This window comes from Arachis duranensis, chromosome 9 (genome assembly GCF_000817695.3).
Source record: "Arachis duranensis cultivar V14167 chromosome 9, aradu.V14167.gnm2.J7QH, whole genome shotgun sequence".
Lineage (NCBI taxonomy): Eukaryota > Viridiplantae > Streptophyta > Magnoliopsida > Fabales > Fabaceae > Arachis > Arachis duranensis.
The window spans coordinates 59,317,258-59,323,880 of NC_029780.3; positions in this window are offsets into that span (position 1 = coordinate 59,317,258).

Here is a 6,623-nt window from a genome sequence, read left to right on the forward strand (position 1 = left end):
TGGCAGTGCTGGCTGGACGCGACGGTGTGATAAACCCCATTTGTAGGGTTTATCTTGTATTGATTTTAGAGAATTTTATCGCCTTTTACCTACATTTATTCAATAAAATAGCATGGTTTTGTATATTCTCCTTTAATTGTGCTTAAGAGTGAAAACATGCTTTTTAGGTCTTAAAATAGCTAAATTTAATTCACCTTGATTCCATTATATGCCTTGATATGTTTGTTAAGTGATTTCAGATTTAGGAGGCAAAGATTGGATTAAGGGAATGAAGGAAAAGTATGTAAAAATTGGAGAACTCATTAAGAAATGTAGGAATCGCAAAAGCTGTCAAGCCGACCTCTTCGCACTTAATTGGTCATAACTTGAGCTACAGAGGTCCAAATGATGCGGTTCCAGTTGGGTTGGAAAGATAACATCCGGGATGATATACGATTTGCCATAGTTGCTACACGTATGGTAACGCGCACGCGCACTGTACGCGCACGCGCATTGTACGTGCACGCATCGTTGCTGCCATATGATCCACTTAAAGCAATACGTGGCCAGCGAATTCTAAAGCCTTGTGGGCCCAATCCAACTCATTTCTGATGCTATTTAAGCCAAGAATTGAAGAGGGATGGGAAGGTTAGTTACCATTAGTTTAGTTTAGCTTAGTTTAGTAGTTAGAGTTAGTTTCTAGAGAAAGAAGCTCTCACTTCTCTCTAGAATTAGGATTAGGATTAGGTTTAGTTCTTAGATCTAGGTTTTAATTCATTCATTCTTCTACTTCTACTTCTCAATTCCTTGTAGTTACATTCATTCTTCTTCCATTCTTTTGTTGTAATTTCCTTTCTATTGTTCTTGTATTTTGTTGTAGATCTACTTTTGTTCTTTCCTTTATCTTTCAATTTAATTCAAGGTAAATAATAATAATTGTGTTCCTTTTGATTTGTTGTTGTTAATTCTTTGCAATAATTGTTGTTAGATTTTGTTCTTGTTGTTGATTTACTATGCTTTTCTTTTGTGCCTTCCAAGTGTTTGATGAAATGCTTGGTTGGATTTTAGTGTAAGTTTTGTTCCTCTTGGCCTAGGTAGAGTAATTAGTGACTCTTGAGTTATCTAATTCCTTTGATGATTGATAATTAGAAGTTGCTAATTGATTTCAATGCCTCTAAAGCTAGTCTTTCCTTTAGGAGTTGATTAGAACTTGAGGAATCAAATTGATTCATCCACTTGACTTTCCTCCATGGTTAGAGGTTAACTAAGTGGGAGTAATGGACAATTTGTTGTCACAATTGAGGAGGATAACTAGGATAGGACTTCTAGTTCTCATATCTTACCAAGAGCTTTTATAGTTGTTAGTTTACTTTCTTGCCATTTACTTTTCATGCTTCTTATCAAAAACCCCAAAATAACTCACAACCAATAACAAGACACTTTATTGTAATTCCTAGGGAGAATGACCCGAGGTTTCAATACTTCGGTTTATAAATTTTAGGGGTTTGTACTTGTGACAAACAACTTTTTGTATGAACGGATTATTGCTTGGTTTAGAAACTATACTTGCAACGAGATTTCATTAGTGAAATTGTAAACCGTCAAAAATCTAATCATCACGGACCTTGCAGAAAGATGCCACAGAATTTGTGAAAAAGTGCCAACCATGCCAGATGCATGCAAATTTCCACGTGGCTCCCCCAGAGGAGCTTATCAGTATCACTTCTCCATGGCCCTTTACAAAATGGGGAATGGATTTGTTAGGTCCTTTTTGTGGTGAGGGAAGCTATGGTTAGGGTTTCTGAATTAATTTGGGAATTAGGGTTTCTGAGTTTCATTTGAGAACTAAGGTTAGAAATTAGGATTTTATAAAGAAATAAGGATAGATATAAATAGATATTTTGATAAAATTAAAGAGTAGAATAATTTTAAAACAAAATATACTCTATTAGAAATATTTCGGAACATCATTTATCATATTGCTAAATTCAATTTATTATTTTTTATTTAAATTATAAAATAAACATATTAATGATATTTTTATAAAATATAGTATAAACTCAATATTAATTATTCAAATTAAATGATATAACTTTTCATTATTTTTCTATCTCTGAAACTTTAATTTCTATTTACAAAATATCTAATTATAATAAAATTACTTAAACTTTAAGTATTTATAAAAATCCATTTAATCATTCCTAATAAATTAATCTCTAAGAGCTCAAACTAATAAAATAAACCATGATTCATTCATAATAGAAATTACTTAAATTAAATTATATAATACTTCCATTACTAAATTTTTTTCCAAAACATATGAAATAACCAATTATAAAAATTACATAAGAATATTAATTAACTTAAACTCCAAATATTAATAAATCTATTTTAATTACTCTTAATTAATTAATGTATAAAATAAGATATCAAATTAATAAAATAAATCGTAACTTTTTCAAGATAAAAGTTACTTAAATTAAATTGTACAATCCTTTCTTATTTTTCAATTACTAAAATTATACAAAATATTCCATTATAATAAGATTACTTAAGAATATTAATTAATTCAAAATAAAACTATCTCTAAATCTATTTAATTATTTCTAACAAAATAATTTCTAAAATTATAAAGTTCAAACTTTATAAGATAAATTCACAACTTATACATATTTAGGTTTCCAAAAACGCGGGATGTTACACATCCAACACTACTAAACACCAACTATAACCATTCTTTTTAGTTAGTTAGTTGTTTAGTTAGTTAAATTTACATTTCATTTTCTCTTTCTCATTATAAGTGTTGGATTATTAATTTTGTTTACTATACAATGCTGCTTATTGTTAACTGAATTCTATTTTAGCATGTTTTTGATATTCCTTGTTGGTTTCTTATTGAGGTTGTAATTCACAACTTGGTTTTGAATTTTTCATGCTTAAATTTTGTGAATACCAAGTAAATGAAAAATTGCCCTCAAGCTTCTTACATGTTTTTGAATTGCTGATTTGGTCACAATGTGATTTGAACAATGTTCTGAAAACCGGACCGGACTGACCGGTCGAATCGGTTCAACTGGGAACCGGCAAAGAAAACGGTCTGATCCAGCGTGCAAAACCGCAAAATCAAAAACTACTCAAGAACTGTTCTACTGGTGATTGTGCTGTTAGTAGCTGCAGTTGGTTCTGCTAGTGATGGTAAATATGTTTATCGCAATGTTATAAAAATTGGACCGGATTGGCCGATCGAACCGGTTCAATCAGAAACCGACAAAAAAACGGTCTGGTCCAACATGCAAAACTGCAAAATTAAAAATTGTTCAAAAACCGTTGAATCGGCCGGTTACCAACAAGTCGGACCGGATCGGAACCCGGCCGGTTCACAGAAAACGACCTCGTTTCCTTCCTTGAAAGGGAAAAAAGTTGCGCGATACCCCCATTCCCCCCTTCTCCAACTCCTTCCTTCATCAGACCCTAGCCTCCACCAAAGAAAGCAAACCCTAGCCTCCACCAATAGTTGTCGCCGTCTGTCAGAGTTGAGAGACTGTTGCCGCCGTCCATCGCAGTCAAGAACTTCCGTCTTCGTGCTCTCAGGCCTCTCGCTGGATCCTCCACGTCCGGTGCTCGCATCTCGCCGTTCTCCTCTGTGCTCAGATGCTCGCGCCTTCCTCCTCCAGCGAGTGCTCGAGCTGTGTGTGTTGGTTGCTGCTCATCGTCTGTGGTTGTCTCTGCTCGATTCTGCCTCACAGCCTCACTCGAGTCTCGTCTCAGTCACTGGCATCTTGTGGTTCGTCTGTCTCGTCACCGGCGGCAGAAGCAACTTGTGGGGTTGTCTCTTGCTTCGCCGCCTTTCGTGGGGTGGTCGCCGACTTGCCGTCGACCGTTGGTGAGTCCCTGCACCATCGCTTTCATGTTCTCTCTTTTTAGATTTCCCTTCTCCCTGTATTTTTGCATGTTGATGAATTGCTAATCAAATTTGCCTTGTTGCTGTAAATTGGGACTTTACTTGGATTTGTTAAATTTGTTGAAATTGTTGTTGTAACTTGAATTTATTGCTTCCCAGTCACAGAATCAGAACAGAATGCTCAGTCAGTGCTTTGTTGATTGGTTTTGCTTACTGCTTCTAGGCTTTGAAATCAGTTTATGATAACTGTGATGCAATTATTTAGTTAAATAACTGATGTAATTATTGAGTTCAAGAGATTGAGTCTTGTATTTGCAAGGTGATTTTTGGTTGATTTTTTATTTAATTTGGTAATGATGTTTATGATTAGGGTTATCTGATTGTAGGCAGAATTATGTTGTGTTGAATGGGTGAATGTTGTAGGCACTAGGCAGAATTGTGTTGTGTTGAATGGCTGAATGCTGTAGGCAGATATGGTCTTGTGTTGTGGTTAAGAACATGCTGATAATTTTCATTGTGTTTGGCTCCTACTTTAGGTTAAGAACATGGTTAATGCTATTGTTGAATGATTAACTCTGCTGCTACTGTTGGGCTGTACTCTGTTTAATTGTTTTTTTATGCTGTATTGAAAAAAATTATGCTTAAACTTTGATATTTCTTTGTTAATTTATGTTAAAATGATACTAAAGCATGACTGAATGATTAAGTCTTCTCTATTGTATTGAACTGAATTTATTTATTAAATTTTTTAGTTAAATTTAGCTAAGTTGTATATTCTTTTGAACTGATTAAAATGAACGATGGAATCTTTATTATTGAATTTTTGTTGTTAAATCTTGTTTCCATTGAAAAAAAAGAAACTAAAAGGAGAAGAAAGAAACTATAGAATATTAAGTTAATTCCCACAAATTATAAACTGTTAATATCTATTTTGGTACAATTGTTCTCTCTGTTTTAGATGTTGAGTATTGCTAATTTCTGAAATGTTAGTGCTCAACCCCTGCACATTTGGTCTATGTTCACTTATCTTTTCAATCATTTGGTTGCCAAAGAATCAAGGAGTTTTAATTTTTATTTATTTTTTTAATGAGCTTCAAGTCAATAAAATTATTGAATGTGACCTTTATGATGGATTGCACATAAGATGCTTTTCCATTCAAATTTAACCTTACATAAAGGACATATATATTTTGTAACAATTGTAATTGGAAGCTTTCAACTGGTACTTTCTCATGTTTTTAGAGTTTTGCATATTTCTAAGAAGCTTACCTGTATAAAGTGGTGCATGAAATTGTGATCTCTAACAATGGCGCTCAACTTGGTACGCGCATTTATAAACTCAGCACTTTCTTCACAACTTCGCATCACTAACCAGCAAGTGCACTGGGTCGTCCAAGTAATAAACCTTACGTGAGTAAGGGTCGATCCCACGGAGATTGTTGATATGAAGCAAGCTATGGTCACCTTGTAAATCTCAGTCAGGCGGATCCTAATGGTTATAATGGTTTTTAAAAATTAAGATAAATAAAGCATAGAATAAAGATATAGGTACTTATGTAATTCATTGGTGGGAATTTCAGATAAGCACATGAAGATACTGTGTTCCTTCTGAATCTCTGCTTTCCTACTGCTTTCATCCAATCATTCTTACTCCTTTCCATGGCAAGCTGTATGTAGGGTGTCACTGTTATCAATGGCTACTTCCCATCCTCTCAGTGAAAAAGATCCAAATGCGCTGTCACAGCACGGCTAATCATCTGCCGGTTCTCGATCATGTCGAAATAGGATCCATTGATCCTTTTGCGTCTGTCACTACGCCTAACACTCGCGAGTTTGAAGCTCGTCACAGTCATCCCATCTCAGATCCTACTCTGAATACCATAGACAAGGTTTAGACTTTCCGTATCTTAGGAATGGCTGATAATAATTCTAGCTTATTGATGAGCGGATAATTTATACGCTTTTTGGCATTGTTTTTAGGTAGTTTTTAGTAAGTTCAAGCTACTTTTAGGGACGTTTTCATTAGTTTTAATGTTAAATTCACATTTCTGGACTTTACTATGAGTTTGTGTGTTTTTCTGTGATTTCAGGTAATTTCTAGTTGAAATTGAGGGACTTGAGCAAAACTCTGAAAAAGGCTGACAAAGAGGACTGCTGATGCTGTTGGAATCTGACATCCCTGCACTCAAAATAGATTTTCTGGAGCTACAGAACTCCAAATAACGCGCTCTCAACTGCGTTGGAAAGTAGACATCCAGAGCTTTCCAGAAATATATAATAGTCCATACTTTATTCGGAAATTGACGATGTAACTTGGCGTTGAACGCCAAGTACATGCTGCTGTCTGGAGTTAAACGCTAGAAACACGTCATGATCCGGAGTTGAACGCCCAAAATACGCTATAACTTGGAGTTCAACTCCAAGAAAAGCCTCAGCTCGTGGATAGATCAAGCTCAGCCCAAGCATACACCAAGTGGGCCCCGGAAGTGGATTTATGCATCAATTACTTACTCATGTAAACCCTAGTAGCTAGTCTAGTATAAATAGGATAAGTTACTATTGTATTAGACATCTTTTGATAGTTTAATCTTTGACTGTTCTAGTCTTTGATCATTCAGGAGGCTGGCCATTCGGCCATGCCTGAACCTTTCACTTATATATTTTCAACGGTGGAGTTTCTGCACACCATAGATTAAGGGTGTGGAGCTCTGCTGTACCTCAAGTTTCAATACAATTACTATTA